Source organism: Schistocerca serialis, chromosome 3, assembly GCF_023864345.2.
Source record: "Schistocerca serialis cubense isolate TAMUIC-IGC-003099 chromosome 3, iqSchSeri2.2, whole genome shotgun sequence".
NCBI classification, from domain to species: Eukaryota; Metazoa; Arthropoda; class Insecta; order Orthoptera; family Acrididae; genus Schistocerca; species Schistocerca serialis.
The window spans coordinates 566023087-566035246 of NC_064640.1; positions in this window are offsets into that span (position 1 = coordinate 566023087).

Consider the following 12160-nt stretch of genomic DNA (forward strand, 5'->3'; position numbering starts at 1 on the left):
AGAGCTTTAAACAAGTAGCACAACAGTTTTTTCTTCACCAATTTCAGTTGAAAAAATGCCGAATTAGTTCTAGAATATAGTGGAATATCCCTGCTTCAGACCCTATAATTTAATGAATTGCCGATAGGTGACGGTGATAAACGTATCCTTGAAAATGGCGTCCGTAATGTAGGTGGGTTCCGAACAGAGAGCAGTCATTGAGTTTTGTTTGGTGGAGAACCAGATCATCTCAGATATTCATAGGCGCTTGCAGAATGACTGCGGAGACCTGACAATGAACAAAAGCAAGGTGAGTCGTTTGGCGAGGCGTCTGTCATCATGCGACAAGGTTGTGCGAACCTGTCCGATCTTCCGCGTGCCGTTCCGCCAACCACAGCTGCGACTCTTACAGTGTTTGAAAGTGAAGACTCTCTCATTCGAGATGACTTCAGTGTGTTCGTCGTCACAAAAATGCAAACGAACTTCTCCTACTCCATGACGATGCAACGTCTCACACAAGTCTGCGCACCCAAGAGGAGCTCACAGAACTTCATTGGACTGTTGTTCATCATCCACCCTCCAGCCCGGATCTCGCACCTCCAGACTTCCATCTGTGTGACCAAACTGAATGATGCACGCCGCGTGAAACAGTACGTTGATGATGCGGAAGTAACTGAACAGCAAGACGCTGACTTCGACGTCGACCATTAGGGTGGTTCCATCTGGGCATACAGACCCTCCCAGTATGTGAAGTAAGACAGTCGCATGGTGTATCGGAATCGTGAATAAAACCAACCTGCTTTCAGAAAAAAAAATTGTTGCTTTACTTATTGAACGGCCTTTGTAGTTCTGTGGATAATGTCTACCATCTCTTCGAACACAGTTCTTTTTTCTGTATCTGCGATACATTTAGATTAAAAGAGGGGCTAACTCATCTGCCAAGTCTGTACAGAATCTGATAGAGACTCAATCTAGCCCTGGGGCCTCGTCCAATTTTAGCAATTTCACCAGTTTATCAAAGCCAGCGAAACTAGTAACTGCCAATAGCACTCATCCTTGTAGTGACGCTATAATTAACCTGATTAAGTACTCTTAGGTCTTCCTTTGAAAAAAGAATTGGAAACGGAGTTCAGCTTTTTTCCTTTTGTTCTCCTACCCAACATTTTGGTTCCTACGTCATCCATATATGCATGGATATTATGTTTGGTGCAAGTGACAACCTAAATTTATGACCAAAATTTGTTTCGGTTTTGAGAGAGTTGTTTCGATGCCATTCTGTCGATGCAGGTTTCACACACTGGCTTTTGAGAGCCAAACTAATTTTATTTAGTATCTCTTTATTTACAGCCCTATCCTTCGTTTTACACGTGTTGTTCATTAGTCTAAATTTCTTTAGAAAATTATTTACAAAAACCCCATCTCATGAAGGCTACCTCTCATTGTGAAGTGTTCTACCAGCCCATAGCTATCCAGTGACTGGTCAACTATTATTCTAAGCCAACGGTCCTCCTGTTCAAAGATTAATATTCTGAATGCCACCTGCCCATCACCTGCAAAAGCGTAACTATACAGATCGAGTGTTGATGATTGTCTCCCACAGTGATGACAGTATTATTATGGATCATAAGTATTAGCGAGCAGAGCTTGAAAATTGTCTGTTTCCTATATGTACTGCAATGTATATTCATCACACTACCTTCCTCAGACGAAATAGTCGATGGAGCAAAGATACGCTGACAGGATCGATATTTCCGAAGCAGAAGCTCTTTGGGCACAAGACACACATTCGTTACTTTGTTCTCTTACGGTGGTTATGTAATGTTAAAAACCTCCCACTTGCGCGGAAACCCCGGCATAACGGTTTGTGTGAGCCAGGACTTCCCTGGTGACCGCCAGACAACGAAACCTCTATTAATCTTATACATGTTCCGTTAAAGGTGTTTGCTCGTTTCTTATATTTGTGTTACTGGTCACAATTAAAGCTACATTCTGGGCGAATTATGATCACAGAAATTCAATTACCGTTTCTAGTAAAGCCGTTGTACAACCCATGTTATGTATTATCAAAGAAGTCAACTTCACGTTATGGTCACAGACACGTCCAGACATGGTAGCTCCTTTCTGCCATTCTGCCACTGTCCAAGTCATCCCGCTTTATTACCCTGATTCCACAAAACGAGTGGAGAACACACTTCACTTCACTGCCCTGACACGTCAGTGGTGGAGCGTCACATCACTGCCTGGTATCGTTTCTAAACCATTCACAGCACTTCAAAAATAAACATCGTAATTTTTAAGAGGGTGCCTAGTATTTTGTCCGGTAGACTTAGAAAGAGAATGAATACCTCGCGGTACAGATTCGACAGAAACACACAATATTTTCGCTTTTGATAGATAGGAAAGGATTCCTGAACAATTTAAGATGACCGCAGCTGTTAGAGCGCGTTTTAAGCCTACAATTTCTCTGGATTAACATATTTTCGAAGCTATTTTAGTGAATCCTTCAAAATTCTCTGTGATATCACATAGCATTCAAATTACCGTTGGCCACCAAAATTTAGTTAATTCAAATATTATCTTTGGCTCAAAACGATATGCAGGTTAGTAATGACTTCACCCCACCCTGGTAGTCAATAATTGAGTGACATCAATAATTAAGTGAAAGCAAACAGAAAAAGGTCATAACATAAAGGGATTGATAAGCGGATGGAACAGATTACTTGGAGGACTAAATCATGGATTTTTCCTTTTGTTACAGCACATTTTCTACATAAAAACACGATCTAAGGGCTGATTTGACTGGGCATGGACACGACTCACGTTAAGGAGAAGGCGGGCAGAAGGAATAATCTCATTATTCTTCGTATTCATTTGTCGTGTGGTGATCTCAGCTGCAGACGCTGGGACTAAGGGGCACATTGCGTCGGCGTTGTGTTGTGAGTCGGCCGCCCTTTTCGGTGTCTCACGGCTTTACCACGAGGCCCAGGTACGGTCTCCGCGCTTACTGCTCGCTGTGTGTTGCCATAGCCGAAGCAACGATATCACGGACTCGGGAGGCGAATAATAGGCAAGTAATAGCAGTGCTCACGACAGTGCTTCACTCCCAAGCATTGCACCGCACCCGGCAACCGAGCGGTTCTAGGCGCTTCAGTCTGGAACCGCGCGACCTCTACGGTCGCAGGTTCTAATCCTGCCTCGGACATGTCTGTGTGTGATGTTCTTAGGTTAGTTAGGTTTAAGTAGTTCTACGTTCTAGGGGACTGATGACCTCAGCTGTTAAGTCACACAGTGCTCATAGCCATTTGAACCATTTTGAACTGCACCGCAATGATTCATCAATTTAACATGGAACAGGAAAATAATCACAAAGTGACGATGAACATTAGAATGGTAGTAAGTATCAGATTCAGTCAGCAGATTAAGTAGGCAATGGATGAAAGAGTCTCCATGTCCTCTTGCTTCCGCGCTCTTTACTTCCTATCACTCAGCTTAGCTTACAAACTCCTCGAATTTTTTCTCCTCTCGGTGTTAGCATTGGTACACTAAGTTTGCAATGTCACCTAATGACTAATTGTCATCTCGTGACCACGCGTCCCAGTGCCGGCTGGACATTTCCTATCTTGCGTGGGCTTGTGTGTGACTCGGGAACTGACCTCTTTCTCACGTGTTCACTGTCGATGCTGTTCTCAGCGTTGGACGTACATTGTCCCTATTGTTTTCTGCATTCCTTAGTTGCTGTGAAAGCAGTCACACAACATTTCTTTTTAACAGCTCTCTCTGCATGTGGCCTGGACAGTCTTATGTTTGTGCTTCGTCTAAGAATTTGCTGGCGTTAGTGATCTGTAAGGAAACATCTGTCCAGCAAACATGTTTTAAGGTTTATAATTTATATAAAGAACAGCTACCAGCCACATGTGGCTGATAGCTGTTCTTTATATAAATTATAAACCTTAAGTACGACAGCCACGTTTCTCAACATGTCGACTTTCGACAAAATAGTGTTAAACATGTTTTAGCAGGCTGGCTTCTGCAATTCCACAGCTCCACGCGCCTCCCTGTGCGACCTCCTGGCGCTTTGTGTCTTCACTCCATCCCAGAACCTGGAGGGTCCACCAACTATTAGCACGTTTCTCGATTTTTAAGGCAGGCCTAAGTTGCTGCTGCCAGCCATGAGTTTCATACTCCTCCACGTGTGCATTCTTGACGCTTTTGTGTCTATGATTTATCTTGGCGCCTGCAGGGGTCCACGAATTACCGGCATTGTGCGCCAGACCTTTTGCAAGGTGTTCATTCTTATGCACGCTGAGGTCATCCGCCAGCCTACAGCCTGTGTGGTTACAGAGTGTTCCTTATGTCCACGTCTCTGGTGATCGCTATATGAGGGCTAACTTTCCCTCATCTTGGACTGCTAGTACTGTAAGTCTGCGAGAGTGGTCGCCGGCAATGCTAGTGTGAAAGGGTGGGACAATGTGAGGGCTACCAACACCAGTCTCAGCATTTTCGAGGTACGGATGGTAAAGATAGCGAAGCGGCAATTTCTTGCACGTGCTATGGCGGGAGGATTAAAATTTATCAGAAAATTGAACTACTTACCAACTTCTCGCTATTAGCTTTATTAACTTAGTGCGAATGGTCATTGCGACGAAACGGATAGTAGCTACAGAACGAGTTCGTCCGAAACAATCCAGTAACATAATGTACACTTTTCTCATCGAAAAAGGCTATGTGCAAACTTGTGCACTGTAGGAGAAGCAGTTCAAAACAACCGGCAGAGAGGGGAAATGTGGTACTGCGAACGGAAACCGATTATCAGATTATCATACGTCACGGAGTAAAGAATCAAATTATATACTCACAAAAAGGAAAAAGAAGAAATAATTTTTTTTGCGGATCATGCGGGAACAAAAATATATTTTCGAGCAAGTGTTTCAGTACTGTTTTACGGTTTTACCCCCAGGTTTCCCACAGAAAATGGATACGGGAACTGTAAAGATTAGTTATTTTTTCATTGTTTTCCTGTTGCTAATAGTGCTGAAAACCTAAATATGTGTTATTAAAGATTTCCTAAAATTTTTGTGGAATATCTTGGTATTCACTACGCCGACAATTACTACTGCTCCTACAAGGTATCGTTGCGAGGTTGCAAGAAGTCCTTTGAGTGAACATAACAAGAGGAAGCTAAGGTTGATACCACGAGTATTCTTATTTTAATATATGGATGTAATCAAAAGCTAGAATGAACCTTGGGTTTTAGACTTCGCGTAACTCGTTAGGAAGATATCAGAGCCCTAGTGTACAATCCACGATGGTCCTCCAGGTTCAGTTAGGGTGACCCCATAGCAGTGTCGTAATGGTTTACGGTTACCACTGACGTCGACACATAGGCCCTGGAACTTAAAGCAGAGGCTTTGACCATTCTACGAAAATGTAAGGTGCTAATTTCTTTGCCTACACTATCAAGTTCACCATTGGAAGGTTCGGCTTAATAGTGCAGGCGTGCTTTAGACTGTAGAAGCTGCTATTCTTGTAGTGTGCTGTGACGTATAAATAGATTGGTAGTTCGATAGTTAGCCACGAGCGGGTCACTTGCCTTGTAATGAAGTTCAATAAACATATCAGTTAAGAGCAAAAGCGGTACTGTCACCCATCGATGGTAGCAAAGTCATCAGTCCGAAGATTGTTTTGAACATAATATTGCTTTACCAGGTATGGTCCTGTTGGGGGCGGTACTCCGCCCACCAGAAACGCCTGTCCGGTTTGGTACTATTTATTTTACAATTAATTTTATCTTGTTTTTAAATAATAATATCAATCGATTCGTAATTTTATGGAAAATCCGAATCTGCAACAGGAAATGTAAATTGTATTTTATTTAACATTCTATCTTTGTCAGGAAACTGGCTAGGGCTGTATTCGTTTCTTCTGCACGCGTTGCGGTTGGTTAGAGAAAGGTCTCTGCTCTGCAGGTATTTGCGTTGATTGAATTCGATATGATTGTTGTAATTAGGTGAGAACCCCTTTTATTCCCTGATGTATTGGAATCGTCAAGCTACTTCTGTCCACTGTGACGCAGACGCTTAGAGTGAAATGCCACTCATGAGTCAGTATGTAATATCCACTCAGGACCCTTGGCAATGGGAAGCAGTTACTCGGCGAATCGACCGCGCGTGAAACACTACCGCGCGGCATTATGTGAGGTTTACTAATCGGAATACCACTTATCACTGTATCAGAGCATTTATGTTTTCGGTCCCTCCGTGGAAGAAGCATGCTGAGTAATAATACCGGTATTTTGTTACGTATTATTTAAGAAAAGTAAAAGTTCTTGCCGAATGGTTGTGACATTCAGTAATGTTTGCTGAATAAGTTTCTGTCTTCTGGTGTCTGTCCTGCAGGTAAGTGAATTAAAGAACAAAGGAAACACACTGAGAGTCAATTTGAACAACTATCAAGACAAGCCTCTTTAATATACGAATACTTAAATACTCTTTGAACTGTCAATCATATGAGATCAAATGAGAAAATGGTTAAGATGATGTAAACACCGCACAAAAAGAAATCTCATTCTGCTAACACAATAGAGACCTCATTAGAAAAAATACGTAATTCGGATGCAGTAGACACATTTTATCGAGGGGAAATGACCAATGAAGTAATGAAGTTTTTTGGTTAAGACACTATCAGGTGAAAGAAATGTCTTGACTATTCGCTAAAGAATACAATTGTTTACTTATGTTTCAGGCTTTTTTGGTTCACATAACCTAGAAAATGGCGTCGTAACCCGAAACTTAGACTGTATGATATGAAAAGTTATCCAAAAATAGTAACAATTGAGTTGCACAAAGAACTCACACTCGAGTCAGTTTAAACAGCTTAATCAGAAGAAAGGCTAGGATTATACACAAGACAAACAGGAAAACTGTGTAATTCGAAGTCGAAGTTTTTCTTAGTTACATCAGTGTCTTGAACCTCTTGTATGTTCGGGACAGACAGGTATATTTCAAAATGAAATCTATGTCTCAACTGACATTACCTCTTGAATCAAAGCATATCTTTGCTAACATTTTCAGCGAATGGCTCGCAAGTGTTCTAAGAATGTCCCTGTTGTTAATGGTCTAGCTCTTATCCAGACGGTATGACACTTCCGAACCTATGTAAATACGACTCACCAGCCTCATTTTCGTATACAGGAGAGGGTACACACGCCTAATCGATCGTTGTCCTAAACTCGTACACTAGAAGCAAATTTTTCGTAATCGTTATGGGCATCAGAACGTTCCGTTCTACTTTTTCGAGGAGAATTTAAAGCAGACGTGTACTAAACTAAGTTTGTCCACAAATGAAACCAAGCATAGTATCTGTTACATCTACATATACACTCCACAATCCGTGGAAGAGTGAATGGGAGAGCGTATTTCGCATTATTGTTACCTGTCTCCCTCCTTTCGTATTCGCGTATGGAGCGAGGATTGTACAAATAACAACCTGTCTGCCTCCTTACCCACGCATATCTCTGTTAATCTCTTCTCATGACCCTACGGAAAATATGCAACGGAGGAAGTGGGGATTGTGCCGCCTGTAACGAATACCGGGTGTCGAAATTTACCTAACAGCATTTCCAGACAACTAAGTTACCTCTTTCCCAAAATTTCCTAAGCACCGCTACCGCACTTTTGAAGGGATATAGCGACTTGTGTCAATCCTCTGGTGTTTGCAACCAGCGCTCTGGAACAGACCACACCAGAGTTCTGTATGTGATTTCCGTAACAAGTGATAAGCGCTTTCCTTGAAACCCCTCAATAAATCTAAGTCTTCTATTTGTTTTCGCAAATGCGTATAATTCTATCTCATTTCGCTCTATAGTGTCATTAAAAAGGTGTGGTAGGCTTCAGAACTGTTCTACGAATAACATTCATTCTCATTTTTATGACAGTTATCGTAAAATTTCATTATTTAACGAGAGATGTCATTTATTTCACAAAACAGAAATAGTGTCAACACCACTTTTATTTTACAGTCTTTTAATCATCTGGCGGCGATACTTAGCACCATTAGCGAATAAAGTGACGTTGCCCCTGCCTATCTAGTAAATTTTAGATGAATATCGCAAATATTGCCAGTCGTTTCATGTTTTCTTGAGACTCTAACTAAATTTGACGGCCAGTAGAATGTACTAGATTCCATGCTTCAAAATTCCTTTGAGCAGTTGCTTTTTTGAGAATATAATATTATTGTATTTTTTTACCAGGCAGTACTGCTATAGAATGTAGAACGCCATTAGAAGACCTAGGGAGATGAAATCTACCTGTTCAACAGCGTCTTCCATTTTCATTATATAGCATATGACAAAAAAAGTCTCAATTCTCACGATTAGTCTTTCCTGAATTCGTGCTGATGCTTTGATAGAAATTTGTTTTCCTCGAAGAATATTTTATTTCATACTTGAGACGGTCGTAAGGGATATTACTCTTTGAATACGTACCTTCATATGTCCGTTAAAGGCCTGTGACTTGCCTTCTTTTCCAGTTACATGGTACTATGCGCTGTGTGAGCTATTCTCAACAAAATTTAATGTAAGCTTAGAAAAGGATTAATTCCACAGCACATTCAGTGTAAAATCTGTTATGAAGCTCCTCTTACACTGTCACCACGTTCACTTCCATTAGCTGCAATCGTTTTCTCAATAACGTACGTGGTTATTTCAGCTTTATCTGTTTGTGAACTTACTTGGTGATGAGTTGACGGTATTCTCATGGATGTGTACGTTTTTAAAAGTACACTCATGCTCAGAAAAAACAGAACACCTTGGACGACTAGAGATAGGACGTTCCTATTCTCAGGACATGTACATTAGTATGTTCTGCAGAAATAATTAGCATTTGAACCACGTCAACCCGTGGGTTCAAGGTCAACACTGATATCGTGGCGCAACATCTCCTACCAGTAAACTGTGCCTGCGGCTCTCGTTGTCGGTATAAACTGAAGATAATGGATCAGTGTGACTTGCAGACGTGCAGGATGCCTCGCAGACGTTTGCGCGAACCGTACGGTCAAATCAGTGAGTTTGAAAAAAGGGCGCATGAGAGAATATAATGCATCCATACAGGAAATTGCTGCTCATGTGGGACGGATTTCAGTAATTGTATATATAAGTTTGGATGTAGCAGTATTGCATTGATGCACTGGTGGATATTGTGTGGTAGAACTCCTGTAGTTGATAGTATAATTGGTATAATGTCAACTTTATCCTGATGCCACATGTCCTTGACTTCCTCAGCCAGTTGGATGTATTTTTCAATTTTTTCTCCTGTTTTCTTTTGTATATTTGTTGTATTGGGTATGGGTATTTCGATTAGTTGTGTTAATTTCTTCTTTTTATTGGTGAGTATGATGTCAGGTTTGTTATGTGGTGTTGTTTTATCTGTTATAATGGTTCTGTTCCAGTATAATTTGTATTCATCATTCTCCAGTACATTTTGTGGTGCATACTTGTATGTGGGAACGTGTTGTTTTGTAAGTTTATGTTGTAAGGCAAGCTGTTGATGTATTATTTTTGCTACATTGTCATGTCTTCTGGGGTATTCTGTATTTGCTAGTATTGTACACCCGCTTGTGATGTGATCTACTGTTTCTATTTGTTGTTTGCAAAGTCTGCATTTATCTGTTGTGGTATTGGGATCTTTAATAATATGCTTACTGTAATATCTGGTGTTTATTGTTTGATCCTGTATTGCAAAATCCGTCTCATTGTATATATTGCCTTTTCTTAGCCATGTGTTGGATGCGTCTTGATCGATGTGTGGCTGTGTTAGATGATACGGGTGCTTTCCATGTAGTGTTTTCTTTTTCCAATTTACTTTCTTCGTATCTGTTGATGTTATGTGATCTAAAGGGTTGTATAAGTGGTTATGAAATTGCAGTGGTGTAGCCGATGTATTTATATGAGTGATTGCTTTGTGTATTTTGCTAGTTTCTGCTTGTTCTAGAAAGAATTTTCTTAAATTGTCTACCTGTCCATAATGTAGGTTTTTTATGTCGATAAATCCCGTTCCTACTTCCTTTCTGCTTAATGTGAATCTTTCAGTTGCTGAATGTATGTGATGTATTCTATATTTGTGGCATTGTGATCGTGTAAGTGTATTGAGTGCTTCTAGGTGTGTGTTACTCCATTTCACTACTCCAGATGAGTAGGTCAATATTGGTATAGCATAAGTATGTATAGCTTTTGTCTTGTTTCTTGCTGTCAATTCTATTTTCAGTATTTTTGTTAGTCTTTGTCTATATTTTTCTTTTAGTTCTTCTTTAATATTTGTGTTATCTATTCCTATTTTTGTCTGTATCCTAGATATTTATAGGCATCAGTTTTTTTCCATCGCTTCTATGCGGTCGCTGTGGTTATCCAATATATAATCTTCCTGTTTAGTGTGTTTTCCCTTGACTGTACTATTTTTCTTACATTTGTCTGTTCCAAAAGCCCTATTTATATCATTGCTGAATACTTCTGTTATCTTTGGTAATTGGTTTAGTTGTTGATCTGTTGCTGCCAGTAGTTTTAGCTCATCCATGTATAGCAAATGTGTGATTTTGTGTGGGTATGTTCCAGTAATATTGTATCGATAATTTGTATTATTTAGCATGTTGGATAGGGGGTTCAGAGCAAGGCAGAACCAGAAAGGACTTAATGAGTCTCCTTGGTATATATATTCCACGCTTAAGCTGTATTGACTGTAATGTGATATTATTTGAATTTGTTTGGATATTAAGTGTGGTTTTCCAATTTTTCACTACTATGTTTAGGAACTGTATCAATTTAGGATCTACTTTGTATATTTCCAATATTTGTAGTAACCATGAGTGGGGTACACTTTCAAAAGCTTTTTGGTAATGAATGTATGCGTAGTGTAGCGACCTTTGTTTAGTTTTAGCTTGATATGTCACCTCTGCATCTATTATCAGTTGCTCTTTACATCCTCGTGCTCCTTTGCTGCAGCCTTTTTGTTCTTCATTTATAATTTGGTTCTGTGTTGTATGTGTCATTAATTTCTGTGTAATGACTGAAGTTAATATTTTGTATATTGTTGGAAGGCATGTTATGGGGCGATATTTAGCTGGGTTTGCTGTGTCTGCTTGATCTTTAGGTTTCAGATAAGTTATTCCATGTGTAAGTGTATCAGGGAATGTGTATGGGTCTGCAATGTAACTGTTAAAAAATTTAGTTATATGTGAATGTGTTGAGGTGAACTTATTTAGCGAGAAATTTGCTGTTTTATCTTTTCCAGGGGCTTGCCAATTGTGAGTAGAATTAATTGCTTGGGTGACTTCATGTCGCAAAATTATCACTTCTGGCATTTGTGGTATCATCTTGTATGTATCTGTTTCTGCTTGTATCCACCGTGCATGCCTGTTATGTTGTACCGGGTTTGATCATATGTTGCTCCAGAAGTGTTCCATGTCAGTTATGTTTGGTGGATTGTCTATTTTAATGTGTGTGTTATCTATTGTCTGGTAAAATTTCTTTTGGTTTGTGTTGAATATTTGGTTTTGTTTCCTTCTATTTTCACTTATTTTGTATCTTCTAAGTCGTTTGACCAATGCTTGTAATTTCTGCTTCTTTTCATCTAATTGCTCTATCACTTCTTGTTGTGAGATTTTACCTAACCTTCTTCGTTCTTTTTCTGACGTTTCATTTCCTATAAATTGTGTTAGCTGTCCGATGTCTTTTCTCAGTTTTTCTATTCTGATCTGTAGCCTGTGTTGCCATGCTGGTTTTGTGGGTTTCTTCTGTGTGTTGGTTGGTTCTGATCTCTGCCTAGTGTGTATATTTAGTGTAGTGAGTGCTCCTATATAAACCTGTAGTTGTAACTCTTCCATAGTTGTTTTCATTTATTTTGTTGTGTATGATTGTGTTGATAGTTTGTATTGTTGTTTCAACTTGCGGGTTATTTGGCGGTCTATGCAAGAATGGTCTAATGTCTGTATTTGTGTCTTTGTATTCTATATATGTCGGCTGAAATTTTTCTTCTATATCTAACATGTGTGTTACTTCGAGTTCTATTTGTGCTTGTTCTGGTGGCTGTCTTAAGATTTCGTTTTCCTCTGATTGTTTAATTGATGCGTGTTGTTCTTTGTTTCTTTGCTCTGGGATGTTTGAATCCATTGTTGTATTTTCTTCTTCTTCTGA